Source organism: Sapajus apella, unplaced genomic scaffold (assembly GCF_009761245.1).
Source record: "Sapajus apella isolate SASKATOON/1434 unplaced genomic scaffold, GSC_monkey_1.0 scaffold5, whole genome shotgun sequence".
NCBI lineage: Eukaryota > Metazoa > Chordata > Mammalia > Primates > Cebidae > Sapajus > Sapajus apella.
In genome coordinates this window covers 47166315-47189523 of record NW_022436945.1, presented here as the reverse complement: position 1 = coordinate 47189523, position 23209 = coordinate 47166315, and the positions used below count along the sequence as shown (strand labels likewise).

The 23209-nt window shown below is 35.9% G+C and overlaps 1 protein-coding gene across 5 annotated transcripts in view; it reads right to left on the bottom strand.

The window, feature by feature from the left end:
- The window catches only part of ADGRL3 (adhesion G protein-coupled receptor L3), an 844276-nt gene that overhangs the window by 531033 nt on the left and 290034 nt on the right, over positions 1-23209 (bottom strand). The gene's annotated exons all lie outside the window — the stretch shown is intronic.

The window sequence follows — 23209 nt, the reverse complement described above, 5'->3', positions numbered from 1 at the left end:
TTGTTTTGTTTGATGTATGGTTACACTTATATGGATTGTTTTATACTTATTTATATGTTTTCAGGTCATTTAACTACCATTTTTACAAGGTGCTGTATTAAAATCTGTGGTGGACATTAAGGTGAAAAGGATATACACACATTTTTACCATTTATATACACAGTGATTTTACTGACAAATGGTACATATTACATAAATGAATAAATATGAAAGACCAAGACAATTATGGGAAAAAATATACACATGATTTTAAAAAATAATTCAGAAAACAGCCATACATTTTATGCTACGAAAATAGAGATAATTAAGTAGAGGATTTTTTTCTGATACATTGATACATGAGATACACATTTCCCTACACTATTTGCAACTAGTTTAATAAATAGGGATGATAATGAAAATATGTCTGCCAACAGAAAGAATAAATTTTCCAAAAAAAAAAAAAAAGATTTCGCTTCACACAAGTTTTTAACATGTTCTAACATGCATATTTAAAAACACATCAATAATGTTATGTGGCTAACATTAAACAGGAGAGAAACTAAGAAAATCAATAATGCAAGAGAATTTTATGATCATCTTTCTAACACTAGAAATTTATACAGTGGTGCCATAATTTTTTGCTATATAAAATATTTGCAAATTAAGAGTGCAAAACATATCCCTCCCAAATATATAAAATAATACAACTTTTATAGAAAAAAATCATATTAAGAAATATGTTAAACAGTATAACAAAAAACTTGAAAATATAAGTCTGAGACATTGCCCCGAAACATTTTTATTTCAATTTATCACAATGTATGATTATTAAAGTATCTAGGCAAAAGGTAATCTGAATGCTGTTTCCATAGCGTCTGTGAATGAAAAAGATGCCGAAGAAGAAAATAACTTTCAAGACCACAAAGCTGTGAAAATCAACATCTCTAAGGATTGCCTTCTTTGATGTTTCACTCTAGTGGGATCATTTCTGATCTTTTGGGTCCTGAGATTTCCCTGTCTTCATTGCCTAACATGACAATATGACCAATATAAAAATATTTTTACATAGACATATATAGGCATATTTTCCCTCACAGCTTTCTTACTGCTCTATGAAAAAATATTAGCCAAAGGTTACCAGAATAGGTTATCCTACAAGCTTCTGTTATTATAAAAAAATTGAAAGATTTTATCCTTAGCCAAGTTAAGCTATGAGCACATTTAGAGTGGAGGAGACTGTGCTTAGTTGTTCATTCATTCAACAAACATTTATTAAGTTCCCATTACATGTAAGTTCCTCTTCTAGGTGCTAGAGATTTTGGTGAAGAAAACAGACCACAAAGCTCCTTTAATGAATTATGTTTCTGGTAAGGGAAATTAGAAAATATACAAGTAAATATTAGAGAAAACAAATACCATATAAATTTGAATGATCTATGGAAATTTAAATAGATTAATATGTAAAGGCTATTCATTTAGGTTTTTGTGAAAGACTTGGATAAGGAGATAAAATATAAATTGGGATTTTAGTGAGATTTGAAGTTGCTAATCATACAATATGGATTTATATGACTGTAAATTGCTAGTCAAAGAACATTCCAGGATTCAGGAAATGCCTCCAGTTAGAAACCCCTTGTTGTGTTTGACAAATGGCACAACAGCTGGGTATAGTGGTTAAGGTGAAGAATAGTCCGGAAGGCAGAGAGGCAAGCAACACCCAGATCATGAGCTTTGTAAACCAGGATAAAGAGCTTAGTTTTAAAACAACCTGTTTAGGATAGTTATTACAACTCTTCAGAGGGAGAGGTAGCATAGGGCAGGGACATGGAAATAGGGATCTCTTCTAAACTAGAGATCAAATATTTCTAGAAAAGGTCAATTTCTAGAGTAGGCAGATAATGACAATTGATTTAAAAATGAATAAACAATGGAATCAAGCCTCAGCTAAATAGTATAATAGTACCTGTATCTAAATGTTAAAAAAAAAAAAAAAAAAAACACCTCAGAATGAACAAAACATAAAACACCTGTCAACAGAACTAGGAAGCAAACTCTTAGGGATCTAAAAAGAGTAGTTTGGATTGAGGAATAAAATGATTTCAGGGAGTTAAAGTAAAGAATACAAAACACCAAGAGCTTAAGCAGACTTTGAGTATAAATTGAAAAAAAAAGTAGACTGACGTGTTCTATGAAACCAAAGTATCTTATCTGTCTATAGTTCATACTGTCATTTAAATTCACCATATCTAGAAAATAAATCCAATGGGTGGCAGGAAAACTACCGAGGCTGTTACACTGCCCACACAGAGAAGGGTTATTAGAACAGAGCCAAAATCTTAACATTTGCTTTAAAAAATATGTGTGTACTATACTCAAGATATTGTATGACTACTGTGGAAATACTTATTTGAATTATAAATATAAATCCAATTTGTCTTCCTGAAGCTATTATACAAATAAGTCTTCAAGATAAACAGCATACTTATAAGTCTGGTGTCTGGTATTCCATTAGAAATACGAATCTTAAGTCTGCAAAGATTCCTTCAACTCACATGCTAGAAAGTTAAAATATCCTTGCTATACAAATCTCCCAAGCTTCATGTGAAGAGGTTTTGCTCAAAAACTCAGTCTGTCCTTGGGGCAAAATTGTATCGGAAGCAGCAAGTTTCCTTAGGTCAAGGAAGGTGGTATCTATGCCCTGGAATTCTCCAGTCGTTTGTCTAAAATGAATACATGGTCTACAAAACCAAGTCAAATTACTCCTAGAAGGTTCTTCTCCTCAGATACTTGAGGATAGTTTTTACATTCTAAATGTGTCTTTTCTTCTCCAGAACTTTAAGAAAAAGAATTCCTTCAAATTAGTTATGAAAAACACACCAGCATGTTGTGGCATTAACCATAATTTGAAGGCACCCCTCAAAGTTTCTTTTCCAATACCATTTGAGACCACAGTTGCAAACTCCATTGTACGCAACTTTAAGAAGTCTCAAAGTTAATTTTGGTTCTGAGACAGGAAGTTATAAATAATAAGGTCAATGCATCTTGTTCTTTTTATCCTTCTTCAGAGAAACTTCACGTTTATCTTTGAAAAACTGCATTATCTGATTAGGATTTCATTTGAATAAAGGGGGGGATTTTCTATTTTTATTTGTTTTTAAAGTTTGAGCTTTTAAATCATATATAACATGTAATATTCCTTGTAAATAATATGAGTTATTGCCATATACAATTCATTTTTATATTTGCTTCATATCCAGGTAGTTTTACAATTAAAAATCCAGAAAATCCAGAAAAGTACTTTCATTCTGCTTTCCTAGTGGGCAAGCATGAAATACAAAATTAGTACTTCATAACCTACTATAATGATTGACATATTTATCCCATGTTCATGTCTCATAAATATCAAAAGCCATCAGAGCAACACTGTTCCAGAATATTGGTTGTGGGCAGATATGAAGCAAGAGTAAGCAAAAGAAAAATAATGAGTTTTTAAAAGGCAAAGTATTTGTGATGCTAGTACCAGAGTTACCATATTATCTGTGGAAGACACAATTGGTATAAATACCAATAAAGTTCAGAATTTGATGATAGATAACTTTCAGAGATCAATACTTATTTATAAACAATTTTTTAAGTTAAATAAGTACTGTTTTTAACCAAGTTCAGCTGTTTCTATTTTCTTGTTCTTCTTACATGAGCAGCTTTGTAATTCAGTCAATTATTCAGCTTCCTCCTCCAAACAGCTATTAATCATAACAGTGAGCTGGGAGTCTAAACAAAACAATGGGCTGCTTCTAAAACGAGAGAAATGCTAAACACAAAATACAACCTGGGTATATTTATCAGAGTGATTTAATTTTCATAAACTAACAATTTTTCTCCCAAGTCATTTACTTTTGAGTTTTAGGGTTGGATTTTCATCATGTCTTTTTATTAGCAACTCAACTATGAGGCTTATAGAGTTTGAAATGTACACTAATATAGCCATGATTCTAACCTACGTATCACACGTTGTCTTTCACCATGGTAGTATCTCTTGGAAACAGAATACTTATCCTCCTCAACATACCTGACTAATCCTTTCTACAAATGATCCTTCCTAGTGGGAAATCCTTTTCCCTACTGCTCAGGCTTTCTAAATCTCATCATCTTCTAGGATCAGTCTTTCCATAATTTTACCAAACAGTTCTCTATCTCTATATAAAATCATCATCAAATTTCATATTTCCCTTCCATTCTCTACAAAAACATACTCAAAATCTTATTCCTTTTTATATCCAAGATTTAAACCAACACAGTAGTGCTGTCTTCTCTAATTGAAGATTTTAAAAATTTACTTATTTTATTATTTTCTAGCTCAATCTCAATATGCTACTTTGGTTGGTTTACTTATAATTAAATCATAGATCTATAAAATAAGGCAAATGCTCAATAGGTTATAAAAGTGCCTATGGAAGAAGCCTCCAGAAGACGGTTAAGCAATTTTGGGTTTTCTTCTCAAAACACACTTAAAATATATTATTGCATCATTACATTCACAGCTCTGAGTCTATTTTTTCATCTTAAAATTACCAATCCTACTACTTATGACTCATTAAAATGTTATGAGTATTCACTGAGCTATTATGGGCAAAACCCTTCAGCTAACAGGAAAGTATTGTGTAAATGCTAGAAATTATATTGAACTAGTTAAAATAGCAAATGCTTGATTGACATTGAAATGTCTACTGCAATATATATAATAAAAGGGAAAGAAAGAAGAAGAGTTGAGGGACAGAGAAGAGACCACTGTTTTCATTTCTTTTTCTGTAAATAAGGGCACATTTTTCAATCCTGTTTCCTTATGCATACCTGAAAGCCTCTCTCTCCCACAGCACCTTCATTTTAGCCATATAAAAGATTATGTCTTTCACGATTTCTCCCTAAGGTGTACATGACAGCTACATAATTTCTTTATGGGCTGGGTAGTAATCTCTAACAATAGTCGTAAAAGTTCCAATTCAAGCACATGAGTAAGGATGCCATCAGGTAGAAATTGCAACATGAAAGTCCTAACACAGAGGAATAAATCTGTTTCAATTCTGGGTCTTATAAGAAAATAGCTAATCTAAGTAGTAGCAAATTGTCCTCCTGTGTATGATGAAGCAGATTTTATGGTATACCTGAATGTTATTTAACTCAACAGGTTCCTTCTCTAGACTACCTTGTTGCATAACGTGCTGGCATGCCTGATGTGGGCAAGCAATTACACTTCAGACAAGGTTCCTCATTAGGTTTCTCCAAAACATAGCTTGTTACAATAAAAGCAAACAAATAAGATAAACTTTTGTAGTAATTCAAATAGGAAAAGAAGTCATAGAATAATCTCTATTTGCTAACAATATGATTCTGTATCTGGAAAACCCTAAAGGCAGCAGAAAGCTCCTAAGCCTGATAAATAACTTCAGTAAACTTTCAGGGTATAAAATCAGCATACAAAATCAGTAGCATTTCTTTTTTTCTTTTCTTTCTTTCTTTTTTTTCTTTTTTTTTTTTTTTTTACACAGACTCTCACTCTGTCACCCAGGCTGGAGAGTGCAGTGGCATAATCTCAGCTCATCGAAATCTCAGCCTCCTGGGTTCAAGTGATTCTCCTGCCTCAGCCTCTTGAGTAGCTGGGATTGCAGGTGTCCACCAAAATGCCCCACTGATTTTTTTTGTATTTTTAGTAGAGACGGGGCTTTCACTAAGTTGGCCAGGCTGGTCTTGAACTCCTGATGTCAGGTGATCAGCCTGCCTCAGCCTCTCAAAGTGCTAGGATTATAGGTGTGAATCACTTCTATACACCAATTAATGTTCAAACTGAGAGCCAAATCAAGAACATAATCATATTTTATAATAGTAACAAAGAAATTAAAATATCTAGGAATCCATCTAATCAGAGAGGTGTAAGATCTCGACAGGAAGAAGTACAAAACACTGCTCAAAGAAATCAGAGATGACACTAACAAATAGAAAAACATTACATGCACATAGATTGGAAGAATTAATACTTCTAGAATGGCCATACTGCCCACCCAAAGCACTCTACAGATTGAATGTTATTCCTATCAAACTATCAATGTCAGTTTTTGCAAAATTAGAAAAAAAAAAAAAAAACTATTGTAAAATTTCTATGGAATCAAAAAAGAGCCCCAATAGCCAAAGCAATCCTCAGCAAAAAGAACAAAGCTGGAGGCATCATACGGCCAAATGTCAAACTATCTTATAAGGCTGCAATGACTATTTTAAAGGCGACAAAACAGTGTGGTAGTAGTACAAAACAGACAAACAGACCAACGGAACAGAATAGAGAAGCCAGAAATAAAGCCACACACCTACAGCCATCTGATCTTCAACAAGGTTGACAAAAATACCCAATGGGGAAACAACTCCCTATTTAATAAATGATTTTAAAATAACTGGCTAGCCATGTATGCAAAATAATGAAACTAGATCCTTACTTTTCACCATACACAAAAATTAAATCAAGATGAATTAAAATTTTAAATGTAAGACCCTAAACGATAAAAATTCTACAAGCAAACCTAGAAAGTGTCATTCTGACATCAGCCTTAAGAAAGAATTTATGAAGCCGGGCGCGGTGGCTCAAGCCTGTAATCCCAGCACTTTGGGAGGCCGAGGCAGGTGGATCACGAGGTCAAGAGATCGAGACCATCCTGGTCAACACGGTGAAACCCCGTCTCTACTAAAAATACAAAAAATTAGCTGGGCATGGTGGCATGTGCCTGTAATCCCAGCTACTCAGGAGGCTGAGGCAGGAGAATTGCCTGAACCCAGGAGGCGGAGGCTGCAGTGAGCCGAGATCGCGCCATTGCACTCCAGCCTGGGTAACAAGAGCGAAACTCCGTCTCAAAAAAAAAAAAAAAAAAGAATTTATGATTGTCCTTAAAAGTAATTGCAACAAAACAAAAAAAATTGACAAGTGGGACCTAATCAAATTAAAGAACTTTCACACAGAAAAAGAAACTATCAATAGAGTAAACAGACAACCCACAGAATGGGAGAAAATATTTGCAAGCCATGCATCTGACAAAAATCTAATATAACAATCTACAGTGAATTTAAATGAATCAACAAGCAAAAAGCAACCCATAAAGAGCAGGCAAAGGACATGGATGAACACTTCTCAAAAGAAGACATATAAGTGGCCAACAAACGTGAAAAAACACTCAACATCACTAAGCGTCAGAGAAATGCAAATCAAAACTGCAATGAAATATCATATCACACCAGTCAGAATGACTATTACTAAAAAGACAAAAAATAACAGATGCTGTCAAGGCTGTGGAGTAAAAAGGCTGCTTAAATATCGTTGCTGGAGATGCAAATTTGTTCAGCTGCTGTGGAAAGCGGGTGGAGATTTCTCTAAGAACCAAAACCAGAACTACTGTTCTACCCAGTATTCCCATTATTGGATATCTACCCAAAGGAAAATACATTATTCTAACAAATATATATATATATTTGTATATACATTACAGCACTATTTATATTAGCAAAGACATGAAATCAATCCAAGTGCCCATCAATGGTAGACTGGATAAATACAATGCGGTACATGTCTATGTCATGGAATACTATACAGCCATAAAAACTAATGAAATCATGTCCTTTCCAGCAACATGGATGCAGGTAGAGGCCATCATCCTAAGTGAATTAACACAGGAACAGGCTACCAAATATTTCATATATTCACTTATAAGTGGAAGCTAAACATTAAAATTTACTGACATTAAGATGTGATATGGTTTAGGTCTGTGGCCCCACCTAAATCTCATCTTGAATTGCATTCCCACAATTCCTATGAGTTGTGGGAGGGACCTGGTGGGAGATCATTTGAATCATGGGGGCAGTTTCCCCCATACTGTTCTCATGGTAGTGAATAAGTCTCACGAGATCTTATGGTTTTATTGGGGTTTTCCCTTTGGTGTCTTCCTCATTTTCCTCTTGCTGCTGCCACGTAAGAAGTGCCCTTTGCCTCCTGCTGTGATTCTGAGACCTCCCCAGTCATGTGGAACTGTAAGTCCAATTAAACCTCTTTCTTCGCAGTCTCGGGAATGTCTTTATCAGCAGCATGAAAATGGACTAATACAAGATGAGAAAATAAACACTGGGGAATAAGATGGAGAGTAGGGCAAAGGCTGGAAAACTACCTATTGGATAGTATGCTCATTACCCTGGGTGACAGGATCATTTGCCTCAGACTCAGGCAATATATCCTGTAACAAACATTTACCCCCTGAATCTATTATAAAAGTTGAAATTATAAAAATTAATAAATAAACTTTTATCAAAACACTAAGCTACCATGTCACAAAAGCTTTGTAAGACATGCTGAGAACAGTGGAACAGTCAAATATGTGGTTGTGAATAAAGCTAAAGAGAAACATTTCATTTTGCTAAAGAACAGAAGAACCAACTTTTCAAGACTGCTTATTAATTGGCTTTTATACCTAGCATTTTATATAACCTAAAAATAAAGGACAAAATAGCGACTTTCATTATAATTGTTGTATAAATTGTAATACTGTGATGTAAACACCTGAAACATTTGTTAAAATGAGTAAGCAGAGATTTATTTTAGTGATATCAATTAATTAGAGATTTGGCTTCTGACAGGAAGGATGATTTTTTTTCATTTCAGTCCAATAAAATCCATATTACATACCTTAAGCGGAGTGATAACTAATAGTAAGAGTTTCCAAACGCCTATCTCTTTGCAAACATAATGCAAACAAATTTAAATTCATGGTAATGAAAAACTTTCAGAATTTGTTATTTGGATAACACTTTTTTTTCCTCTACTCCTCTCCTCAAGAATGTCAATTTTTTAAATGGTATGGCAGGTATACTTTCAGAATGCTGTAAAGTAAATCCTTTTTTTGTTTAAATCTTTACAATTATAGTAATAGGACACTCTTCCTTAATCATACTGCCAATTTTAACTCATGTGTGGGCAAAATGAGAAAAAATTATCTATATATTTACAGAGCTCTGTTTTGTTAGTGAGTTCTATCTCCCTCTCCTAAGTAAATCATAACTGGGATTTCTGAAGACAGCTGAGAAGAATGAGAACTGTTTTTCTTTTTTATGGTATTAAGGTATTTTTGCCACCCATCCTCCATTCTCAACACATGCACACAACAAAATTAATCTGTCTTAAAGTCCCTCCCACAGCCCATGGGAATTACGAGAGCACAATCCAAGGTGAGTTTTAGGTGGGGCCACAGAGCCAAACCATATCACATCTTAATGTCCATACATTTCAATGAATGCCTAAATTCTGTTTAACAAGACAGCCAATATGTTAACAGGCTCAAATGTCAAAATGATCGATTATGTTATGTTGGTGGTATATACATAGAATGTGATCATTATTGGACATCTACTTTTAAAAATCAACATGGTGGATTTTTATCTGACTGCAGAAGGACAACATAAAGCCTGCCAACAGCTGGTAACCTCTAATACATCAGTGCTATCACAGCCATTCCAACTATCCAGCTATTGTAAATCATCTAAAAGGCTTCCTTTTAAGCAATTGTGTACTGTTCCCTGGAGGGAAAGCATCATACCAGCCTGTTGCTTTAAATTTTATGCATTATTTGTCTTCATTATTAAATAATGTGCCCTTAAGGTCTGCATCATTTCACCAAGTTCCCTATCAAAAGGAGAAAAAAAAGAAGAACAAGGATCACTGCTAAACTGTCACCACCATTGTTGATTTGTATGGAGAGCTACACTAAGGATTCGTTCTGATCTAATTCAGGTAGTATTTATGTTTTCTACTCTTGTGATATCTCTAACAACTTGGAGAAAATCAGTAATGAGTAAAAGCAGACTATTTGTTCTTTTAGAAATACAGAGGTTTTTAATATTTTTTTAATTTTTTTTAACCTATATGATCTAATCATATCTAGATCTTTTTTCCTCATGTCATCTGTTATTCTCTAAGGCAACAAGAAAATCCATCTGTTTTAAAGTTACCTGAGTCCAAGAAAAAGAATGAAATGTTGTAAAATGCTACTTTATGTTTGCATGTTATTTTTATCTTTGCATTTAATCAAAACAATGATTTCTTTAATTTAGGTCACTAAATTTACCCTTTTTAACTTCACGTAAAACTAATGATAAAATGAGGGCATATCTGTCACTCACTATTCAATTTTCTTAGACTTAGAAAGAATAGTGATGACAGGATATTTTGTTGGGCTTATAGTCTAATTAAAAGCAACAGAATTGCACTTTGAATAGCTTTTCAACACCCTTTCACATTTTTCTTTGAATGCTGATCTAAGCTTAAGATGTTCATTAGTAACTCATGAAAGACTTAGTTACAGTCCAGTGGGTGACTCCTAAATATAATGATGGAATGTGTGCACAAATGTGTAGACTCATAATTAGAAAAACTGTCACATTGTGGATTAAGAATATACAATGCAGTCTTTGAAAAAGAACTATGGAAAGTAAGTGACCCCAAGATGGTGTTGTATTTTAAATTTTGCTTACTATCCAGATCATTTGTTTTTTTTGGTTCTAATTCCTGAAGGTATGTTTTAATGGCCCCATTCTCCCAGGATTAAATGTGTGAGGCTTTGTACTATGGCCTTTTTATACATTATTTTATTTAATCCTCATACTATAACGAAGTAGACCTAATTACTCATTTAACAAATAAAGAAACTGTGATTTAAACTCTTTGAAGCCATATATCTTGGAAGTATTGAAACTGGAGTTAAATTCTAAGGCTTAAGATCTTTCTACTCCATTTAATAGGATCATACAAGATAAGATACTAAAGCAGTTTAAATTAGACAATATTGTCAACTTCAGCTTCTGGGCTTCATGTAAGCAATGCTTCCTAAATATGTTGACGTCATCTTCCATGGTTCCTGAAAACTACAGGAGATATTCAGTCTCAACATTTATAAATCATTAATTATCCTTGCCATATAATACACCAGGTTCTCTACTAATTTCCATTTTTCTTTGTTTGTTCATTAGAAGATGTGATGTGATTCCAGAGGGCACTAATATATAATATGTGGATTTGATAGAAAGATGCAGAACTATAGAATTACCCTTGAGATGAACTAAAAGACATTCAGTAATTTGTGGAGCATGTTAAGAGAAAAACAGTCTACAGAAATAAAATGAAAGACTCAATATTTATAATATAATTTGAGCAAAGATATAAAAATATAAAAAAGAGGATTTCTAAAATCTGGAAAAATATTCAGACTCCACCAAAATATAAAGTTTTCTTGGCTACCAAAATTTAATTATCTTCATCATTTTCTTAAGGAGAAGTAATTGGAAAGTAATAAAACCCAATAAATTACCTTCCTGTTTTATATATAATTCACCAATATACAGGTCTTCTATAAGAATAAAGTTTAAATTGTTGATAATTATTAATTTTTATAGACATAAATAACAAAAAAACTGAGGTGACAACCCACAAGAATGGGAGAAAATATTTGCAAACTATCCATCTAACAAGGGTTAACAACTCAACAGGAAAAAATCAATCTGATTTTAAAATGGGCAAAAGATGTGAATAGACATTTCTCAAAAGACGATATACAAATGACTAACAGATAAATGAATAATGCTCAACATAACTAATCATCAGAGAAATGTAAATTATAACCACAATGAAATATCTCCCACAGTTAAAATGGGTTTACCCAAAAAACAGGCAATAACAAATGCTGGTGAGGATGTGAAGAAAGGGGAATCTTTGTACTTTGTTGATGTGAATGTAAATAGTGCAGCCACAAAGGAAAAGAGTATGAAGATTCCTCAAAAACGAAAAGAACTACCAGATGATGCATAAATCCTACTGCTGGGGATATGTCAAAAGAAAGAAAATCAGTGCATTGAAGAGATATGTGCACTCGAATATTTACTGCCACACTATTCACAACATCCAAGATATGGAATCAGCCTGTGTCCATCAATGAATGAATGGGTAAAGAAAATGTGGTTACATATACAAAATGAAATATTATCCAACCATAACAAGATGATGAAATTTTTAAGCCAGGCATAGAAAGACAAATGTTGCATATTCTCACTAATATGTGACAGATTAAGAAATACTAAACTAATAGAGATAGAGAGTAGCATGATGGTTACGAGAGGATGGGAAGATTAGTGGAGAGGAGAGAGATGAAGACAAGATGGTTAGTTGGTACAAAAATAGTTAGGTAGAAGGAATAAGATCTAGTGTTGAGTAGCACAATATGGTGACGATAGCCAACAATAATTTATTGTATATTTCAAAATAACTAAAACGGTAGAATTGTAATATTCCCAACAATTATAAATAAAAATATTGGAGGTGATAGATACCCTAATTACTCTGGAGTAACTGATCCTTACAAATTGTATGCTTGTATCAAATATTATATATATATCCCATAAATATGCACTATTAGGTATTCATAATAATGAAAATAAATTTTTAAAAAATCTTGAATGAATGAACTACTTTGAGGAATCAAATACATGAGTAAATGAGGGCTAGGTACAGTGGTTCACACCTGTAATCCTAGTGTTCTGGCAGGTCAAGGCAGGAAGACTGCTGAGCAATACAGCAAAACTTCATCTTTATGAAAAAATTTAAAAATTAGCCAGGTATGGTGGCACATGCCTGTAATCCTAGCTACTTGTGAGGCTGAGGTGGGAGGATTACCTGAGCCCAGGAGGTTGAGGCTACAGTGGGCTCTGATTGTGCCACTGCACTACAGCCTGGAGGACAGAGTGAGACCCTGTCTTACAAAAACGGGGGGAGGGTTTAGAGTGATGAAGGTAGACAAATAGTGCATAATTCAACATAAAATAGGTGAGATTTAAGTGGATAAATTCAGGCAAATAGCCTCCCAGAAAATGTGAATGTTCCCAACACAAATAAATGATAAATGATTGAGGTGATGGACATCCTAAGTAATCTATTTGATCATTATACACTGTATGAATGTATCAAAATACCATATGTACCCCACAAACATATGCAAATATGTTTTATAAAAATTACTTTTTACTAATAACAATATTTAAAATTTTTACTTAAAATTAAAAATTTAAAAATAAATAAAAAATTTCAGGGGGATCGATCCAAGATGGCCATTTAGGAACAGTTCAGGATTGCAGCTCCCAGTGAAAGTGCAGAGGGTGAGTGGACGCCGCATTTTTCTTGCCCACAGACTAGGCAATTCCCAGGCGGAGGAGCCCCACAGGTCGCCAGCGCGGCTGTTTCGGCCAGCACCGCTGTGCCGGCCGGCGCCACTGCTTTGCTCTGTGCGGCTGCTTTGTCGGCGCTGCGGAGCAGCAGTTCTCCGTACAAAATACACCAGGCCGGGTGCCCTTTTGGCTGGCGATTGGAGCCATGGGAAGTCACCCATTCGTCTGTTTAAAAGGGGACGAGCAGGGAACCAGGACAGTAGATTCCAGAGCAAAAAAGCGCCACGAATCACAGGGCCGCTGTTTATGCCAGCACAGTGAGTTGTCGCACGGGAAAAAACACACACTGTGGTACCTCTTCAACAGGCATCTGGAACACCAACTTAAAAAAAAAGGCTCTGAGGCAGGGAGGCAGGTGATCAGGCTCGGCTGGTTCCACCCCCACAAAAGAACAGCAATCAGAAACTCTCTGGATTGAGAGTTTCACAGCAAGCGCAGCTGAACCCGGGATGGTCCAGTTCTGTGAGGGAGCGGCGTCTGCCATTACCGAGGCAGCCCGCCACTACGGAGGTAGTCAACCAATGCTGAAGCAGCACACCATTGCCAAGGCAACCCGCCACTGCAGAGAGACTCAGCCTTAACAGAGGCAGGCCACCACTGCCGAGGCAGTTCTAACTACACCCATATAAACAGGACTGCAGGGAAGTTCACTCGGCAGCTGGGCGGAGCCCACAGCAGCTCAGCAAAGCCTCTACAGGCAGACAGTGACTAGGCTGCCTTCTTGCTGGGCAGGGCAGCCCTGAAGGAAAAAAAAAAAAAAGAAAAGGCAGCAGCATAACCGAAACTCATAAAGCACTAAATTCCTGGGACAGAGCACCTGGGAACAAAAAGCAGTTTATGAGTTCTGCTGCAGCAGGCCTAAACGTACCTGCCTAGTAGCTCTGAATGAAAAAAGGAGCTCGCAGCTCAGCATTTCAGCTCCTATAAAGACCATCTCCTCAAGCAGCTCCATGACCCCTACATATCCAAAGAGCCACCTCATAAAGGAGCGATCAGATTGACACTTGGCAGGTATCCTTCTGGGACAAAGGTAGCAGAAGAAGAAAACTGGTAACAAGCCTTACTGTTCAGCAGCTGCTGCAGGTGAACCCCAGGCAAGCAGGGCCTGGAGTAAACCTCAGCAGACCTACAGCAGAGGGGCCAGACTGTCAGAAGGAAAACCAAGAAACAGAAATAACCTCATCATCAACAAACAGAACATCCACTCAGAGACCCAATCTGAAAGCCAGCAACTACAAAGTCGACAGGTGGATAAACTCATAAAGATAGGAAGAAATCAGCGCAAAAAGGATGAAAACACCCGAAACCAGAACATCACTCCTCCTACAAGTGATCACAACTCCTCACCAGCAAGGGAACAAGGTTGAATGGAGAACGAGTGTGATGAAATGACAGAATCAGACTTCAGAAGGTGGGTAGTAAGAAACTTCTGTGAACTAAAAGAACATGTTCTAACCCAATGCAAAGAAACTAAGAACCTTGAAAAAAGATTTGACAAAATGCTAATGAGAATGGACAAAATAGAAAGAAATATGAATGAATTGATGGAGCTGAAAAACTCAACACAAGAACTTCGCAAAGCATGCACGAGTATCAACAGCCGAATTGACCAAGCAGAAGAAAGGATATCAGAGGTCGAAGATCAACTCAATGAAATAAAATGGGAAGGCAAGAATGGAGAAAAATGGGTAAAAAGGAATGAACAAAATCTCCAAGAAATGTGGGACTATGTGAAAAGACCTGATCTATGTTTGATAGGCGTACCTGAATGCGACGAAGAGAATGAATCCAAGCTGGAAAATACTCTTCAGGACATTGTCCAGGAAAACTTCCCCAACCTAGCAAGGCAGGCAAATATTCAAGTCCAGGAAATACAGAGAACACCACAAAGATATTCCTCAAGAACAGCAACCCCAAGGCACATAATCGTCAGATTCACCAGGGTTGAAATGAAGGAGAAAATACTAAGGGCAGCCAGAGAGAAAGGCCGGGTTACCCACAAAGGGAAGCCCATCAGACTCACAGCAGATCTCTGAGCAGAAACCCTACAAGCCAGAAGAGAGTGGGGGCCAATATTCAACATCCTTAAAGAAAAGAACTTTCAACCCAGAATCTCCTATCCAGCCAAACTAAGCTTCATAAGTGAAGGAAAAATAAAATCCTTTGTGAACATGCAAGTACTTAGAGATTTTGTCACCACCAGGCCAGATTTACAAGAGCTCCTGAAAGGGGCTCTACACATATAAAGGAACAACTAGTACCAGCCACTCCAAAAACATGCCAAATGGTAAAAAGAATTGACACAATGAAGAATCTGCATCAACTAATGGGCAAAACAGCCAGCTAGCACCAAAATGGCAGTATCAAATTCACACATAACAATATTAAACCTAAATGTAAATGGGCTAAATGCCCCAATCAAGAGACACAGACTGGCAAATTAGATAAAAAGCCAAAACCCATTGGTGTGCTGTATCCAGGAAACCCATCTCACATGCAAGGATACACAAAGGCTCAAAATAAAGGGATGGAGGAAGATTTACCAAGCAAATGGAGAGCAAGAGTTGCAATTCTCATCTCTGATAAATTAGACTTTAAAGCAACAAAGATCAAAAGAGACAAAGAAGGACATTACATAATGGTAAAAGGATCAATGCAAAGAGAAGAGCTAACGATCCTAAATATATATACACCCAATACAGGAGCACCCAGATACATAAGGCAAGTTCTTAATGACTTACAAAGAGACTTAGACTCCCACACAATTATAGTGGGAGACTTTAACACCCCATTGTCAATATTAGAGAGATCAACCGGACAGAAAATTAACAAGGATATCCAGGACTTGAACTCAGACCTGAACCAAGCAAACCTAATGGACATTTACAGAACTCTCCACCCCAAATCCACAGAATATACATTCTTCTCAGCACCACATCACACCTACTCTAAAATTGACCACATAATTGAGAATAAATCACTCCTCAGCAAATGCAAAAGAACGGAAATCGTAACAAACAGTCTCTCAGACCACAGTGCAATCAAGTTAGAACTCAGAATTCAAGAACTAACCCAGAACCGCACAGCTTCATGGAAACTGAACAACTTTCTCTTGAATGTTGACTGGATAAACAATGAAATGAAGACAGAAATAAAGATGTTCTTTGAAACCAGCGAGAATGAAGACACAACATACCAGAATCTCTGGGACACATTTAAAGCAGTCTCTAGAGGAAAATATACAGCAATAAGTGCCCACATGAGAAGCAAGGAGAGATCAAAAATTGACACCCTATCATCAAAACTGAAAGAGCTAGAGGAGCAAGATCAAAAAACTCAAAGTCTAGCAGAAGACAAGAAATAGCTAAGATCAGAGCAGAATTGAAGGAGATAGAGACACAAAAAAACCCTTCAAAAAATCAACAAATCCAGGAGCTGGTGTTATGAAAAGATCAACAAAATAGACAGACCACTAGCCAGATTAATAAAAAAGAAAAGAGAGAATAACCAAATTGATGCAATAAAAAATGATAAAGGGGATATCACCACAAATTCCACAGAAATTCAAACCATAATCAGAGATTATTACAAACAACTCTATGCACATAAACTAGTAAACCTGGAAGAAATGGATAAATTCCTGGACTCTTGCCTCCTCCCAAGCCTAAACCAGGAAGAAGCCGAAACCCTGAACAGACCCATAACAAGGTCTGAAGTTGAGGCAGCAATTAAGGGCTTACCACCCAAAAAAAGCCCAGGTCCAGACGGGTTCACAGCCGAATTCTACCAGACATACAAAGAGGAGCTGGTACCATTCCTTCTGAAACTATTCCAAACAATACAAAAAGAGAGAATTCTTCCCAAATCATTTTATGACACCAACATCATCCTGATTCCAAAACCCGGCAGAGACTCAACAAGAAAAGAAAACTACAGGCCAATATCCACGATGAATATAGATGTAAAAATCTTAAATAAAATACTGACAAGCCGATTGCAACAGCACATCAAAAAGCTTATCCACCGTGATCAAGTAGGTTTCATCCCGGGGATGCAAGGCTGGTTCAACATACACAAGTCTATAAACGTAATTCACCACATAAACAGAACCAAAGACCAAAACCACATGATTATCTCAATTGACGCAGAGAAGGCCTTTGACAAAATTCAACAGCCCTTTATGCTAAAAACCCTCAATAAGCTAGGTATTGACAGAACGTATCTCAAAATAATAAAAGCTATTTATGACAAACCAACAGCCAATATCATACCGAATGGGCAAAAACTGGAAGCATTCCCCTTGAAATGTGGCACCAGACAAGGATGCCCTCTCTCACCACTCCTATTCAATATAGTACTAGAAGTTCTAGCCAGAGCAATCAGGCAAGAAAAATAAATAAAGGGCATTCAAATAGGAAAGGAGGAAGTCAAATTGTCTCTATTTGCAGACGACATGATTGTATATCTAGAAGACCCCATCGTCTCAGCCCAAAATCTCCTGAAACTGATAAGCAAGTTCAGCAAAGTCTCAGGATACAAAATCAATGTGTAAAAATCTCATGCATTCCTATACACCAATAACAGACTTAAAGATAGCCAAATCAAGAACAAACTTCCATTCACAATTGCCACAAAGAGAATAAAATATCTAGGAATACTACTAACAAGGAGTGTAAAGGACCTCTTCAAGGAGAACTACAAGCCACTGCTCAAGGAAATAAGAGAGGACACAAACGGATGGAGAAACATTCCATGTTCATGGTTAGGAAGAATCAAAATCGTGAAAATGGCCATACTGCCCAAAGTAATTTACAGATTCAATGCTATCCTCATCAAGCTACCAATGACCTTCTTCACAGAACTGGAAAAAATCACCTTAAACTTCATATGGAACCAAAAGAGAGCCCGCATAGCCAAGTCAATTCTAAGCAAAAAGGACAAACCAGGAGGCAGCACACTACTGGACTTCAAACTATACTACAAGGCTATAGTAATCAAAACAGCATGGTACTGGTACCAATACAGGGATATAGACCAATGGAACAGAACAGAGGTCTCGGAGGCAACACAACATATCTACAACCACCTGATCTTTGACAAACCAGACAAAAACAAGCAATGGGGAAAGGATTCCCTGTTCAATAAATGGTGTTGGGATAGCTGGTTAGCCCTGTGCCGAAAGCAGAAACTGGACCCCTTCCTGACACCTTACACTAAAATTAACTCCAGATGGATTAAAGACTTAAGCATAAGACCTAACACTATAAAAACCCTAGAAGAAAATCTAGGCAAAACCATTCAGGACATAGGTGTAGGCAAGGACTTCATGACCAAAACACCAAAAGCACTGACAACAAAAGCCAAAATAGACAAATGGGACCTAATCAAACTCCACAGCTTCTGCACAGCAAAAGAAACCGTCATTAGAGCGAATTGGCAACCAACAGAATGGGAAAAAATTTTTGCAGTTTACCCATCTGACAAAGGGCTGATATTCAGAATTTACAAAGAACTAAAACAGATTTACAAGAAAAAAAACTAACAAGCCCATTCAAAATTGGGCAAAGGATATGAACAGACACTTTACAAAAGAAGACATACATGAGGCCAAAAAACATGAAAAAATGCTCATCATCACTGGTCATCAGAGAAATGCAAATCAAAACTACATTGAGATACCATCTCACGCCAGTTAGAATGGCGATCATTAAAAAATCTGGAGACAACAGATGCTGGAGAGGATGTGGAGAAATAGGAACACTTTTACACTGTTGGTGGGAGTGTAAATTAGTTCAACCATTGTGGAAGACAGTGTGGCGATCCCTCAAGGACCTAGAAATAGAAATTCCATTTGACCCAGCAATCCCATTACTGGGTATATATCCAAAAGATTACAAATCGTTCTACTATAAGGACACGTGCACACAAATGTTCATTGCAGCACTGTTTACAATAGCAAAGACCTGGAACCAACCTAAATGCCCATCGAGGACAGACTGGATAGGGAAAATGTGGCATATATACACCATGGAATATTATGCAGCCATCAAAAAGGATGAGTTTGTGTCCTTTGTAGGGACATGGATGAGCCTGGAAACCATCATTCTCGGCAAACTGACACAAGAGCAGAAAATCAAACACCGCATGTTCTCACTCACAAGCGGGTGTTGAACAATGAGAACACATGGACACAGGGAGGGGAGCACTACACACTGGGGTCAGTGGGGGGGAAATAGGGGGGGGACTGTGGGGGGTGGGGAGTAGGGGAGAGATAGTAAGGGGAGAGATGCCAGATGTAGGTGATGGGGAGGAAGGCAGCAAATCACACTGCCACGTGTGTACCTATGCAACAGTCTTGCATGTTCTTCACATGTACCCCAAAACCTAAAATGCAATAAAATATTTAAAAAAATATATAAAAGCTACTATTAGAAAATGTAGTCTAAAAAACTCTTAAAACTAAATGTCTTCTAACAATATCTTACTGTCTTTTCAAAAAAAGATATTTTCATAAAGAATGCTTATAATTTGACAACAAATAACCCAATTATAAAAAACCCGATTGTATTGAGGATGAAAGTCAATAGTAATCCAAGAATAAGAACACAATGACTTTATATTATATATTCAAATAATTTTGAATTTGTTCAACATTAAGTATAAAACAACAACCCTATTGTAGTCAGGGTCCACTGCAGACCAAGAAATATACAAAATATGATAAATTACAAACACCTCAAACAGTCACAATACACAAAATTACAATATAAGAAAATGCTATTTTACTCCATATATATACACATCACTCATAGATTATCACTATAATTAAATTCATATATAACACCTTTTCCAAGTACAAAGCAAAAAGAAAAAAAAAATTCTTTTCCAATTGCCAATCAATATACTATTTGGGAAAGTTTCTAAACAAATTCTTCCACATAAAGTAAAGCTATCAGCCATACATATTTGTAGCTTACATTTTGATATCAGCAATTGTGCAGATAGCTTATGATATACATATTTTAAAACTCAGTACCCACTGGCTAATGTGGATGGTGTTGGGTGTGTGAACAGTATCCTCATATGTCATTACCATGACATAGATTTTTCTGTATAATGCATTGGACCATAAAAATTGTTATATTACTGCAGAAATTACAAATTACCTAGGCTGGCAAGTGTTATAAACATTTCAAGGATGATTAATTTCTAAAAATAACGAAGTTAAGCAGAGCTTAGACGTCAACCTGACTCACAACTAATAAAACACTACTTCATAGAAAGAATTATATGATAAAATACTATGTAGTTAATTGTAATTTTGCACTTTTTCAAGTTTCATATCTCATTAGAAGTTACAAAATATATGAGTATTATCTTAAATCTTTGACATTAGTATTATAATTGTAAACACAGATAAACAATAAAATGAAAATTATATAAAAATAAATATGCACCTGATCATTCTTTTGTCCCTGCTAAGGACTGATGCAGGATAACCAGTAAAGTCCCTGAATATATAAATACAGATGCAACTTTAACAATAGGCTTGCAGAAAAAAAGCATGAATAAGGTGGTTCTAGAAGCTTTTTTAATATTGTAGTTGATTTTGTTTCTGTGAAGACTCTATAAAACATATTGCTTGCCGTTATTCCTAGTTTAAGTGCCAGTGGTCCTGCTTTCTACCTCTTCAATTATGATGCAGTTGTTACAAGTGAGGTTCAATTAAGCCAAGATGTAGTTGAAATATTTGAGCACCACAATCACCATCTGAACTCCCAAACAGCTGGGCCTTGGATGTAGTTACCTTCCAGGAACAGGTCTCACATCCCAAGGTCCCACATTGGACATTGATATTTCTTTACTGCCAATCGGAATGAACCCGAGGTACCTGCACTATTACTTGGTTCTTGTTCTCCAATTTCCTTATTTTCCCTTGCTCCCAACCACTTCAATAGAACAACAAAAAAAAAGAATCCTTTATCTTCATACAACACTACAGTAGTGCACAGCAAAGAACTGGCCATCTGCTTCAGCTGCTCCTCTTTACTTCTGCCAGGTCTCATTGCATTATAGATAAGGATTTTATGGCTCTACAGGAAGGGGACACAGTCATGGAAAACAGAAAAAGAGAATTACAGAAGTACACAGAGACATAGAATATGGACAGATAAACATAGAAGCAGGGACATATCCTATTATTAAAAATTGTACATATTTATGCAATACTGATTTACTTGTTTTGTTTTTCTATATAAAATATTGGCCAGACTTTTTAGAGCAATGGGGGGATTATTCAACTAACATAAACATTATCAGAGTTAAAATTTTAGCTTAGTTTCTAATTTTGTCTATGTAGAGATTATGCAAAAATATAATACTAACAATTATATATAACCAATTAAAATAGTAATTTAAACATTCCTACATAGTGAGAATAATTTTGTTTAGATATTAGTAATATTGATAATAATTCTGTTTACATACTAGTATTTAGAAATGTTTCGAAAAACATAAATACTGAGGTTAGAGTAGAAAAAGATTTCTTTCCATTCTCAGGGTTAGAATAACAGTAATTATTTATTTTCCTTACCTAGTAGTGCTCAGGAGTTTACCTCTATTACAAGGTAAGAAAGGAGTAGGGAAAAAATGAAAGGTTTATCAAATGCCAAAGCACTATGTTAGAAGTTACAAATATATAATTTCATCCATTTCTTAAAATAATTCTGCAAGGAATAAATGTTCATTCTTGCAAACGAAAATTATATTTTTACACATTTTTAGGTTACTGTAAGCTCCTTGAGGGAAGTAAAAGTCTTTTGTTCACTATCCTGTCTTTAGCATCTAGTAGTTTTCTGGATTGCAGTGGGTAATTAATGATATTTATTAACTAGTTGACAGATAAACAGGATTACAGAGCCAGTAGGTGGCAGAGTTGGAATTTCATCTCCTGTCTGTCAGACTGCAGAACCCCAGTCTGTCTGTCCCAAGAACATGGAAGAGGTAGACGGTTAATGTTTCTGCCTCACCTGCTCCCAAGTGACCAGGAGAGTTGATATGAGATTCTATGTAGAGAGGAATGGTCTTGATAGGAGTTGGATATCTACTGGCAGCAAGAGCAGAGCTCAAAAGCCAAGTCCTTGATTTTAAATTGCCTCTGTGTCATTTAATAGCTGTGTGACCTCAATTTACTTTACCACAGGGTAACTCAAAGTCTTTATCTGTAAACATAGTGATGATCATAACAATAACAAATAATAAAAATAAACCCATGCACTTATAGTGAATATTAAGTGAACTAAAACATCTTAAGTTTATGGCTAAAAAATCACTAGTCATCATTAGTAATTTTTTTCTGAAGAGTGGGATAGCAATTAAGATCATTACTCAGAAAAAAATAATTCCCAACGGTCAATAGAGCAAAAGATCTGGACATCTCAACAACAGTAGCAAGGAGATGTCAGCAGAGAATATGTTGGAACCAGAAGTACTTCTGTAACTGTGACATACATTTTAACTCAGTCATCTGAGGTTTCAAGTTATGCAGTGTTCTCTTAAGCCAGGATAGACAGAGACTCTAAAAATTCCTATCCTATTATATTTCAGCACTTGATCAAAGGTACATTTTTCTACTTATGAGCAAGTTAGGTTCCAAAAGGCTGCTTAAAAAACCCTTCGTTCACAAGTCAGAAGTGGTATCACAAAGGCAAAAGAAAAAGCCTTCTTATAGAAGGAAGACAAAAACCACTTGCATTTTCTCAGGTGCAATGTTTTAAAATAAAGGATAAAGTTTATTTTGAAAAAGTTTCTACATTGTTTTTTCCTCTGTGGTTCAAAACTCAAGATACTATTGAATAGTCCACATAAAATGGAAAGAACTACTTTAATTTTTAGCCCAGAGTATTTTACATACCAGAACAGTCTTTTATGTCTCCTA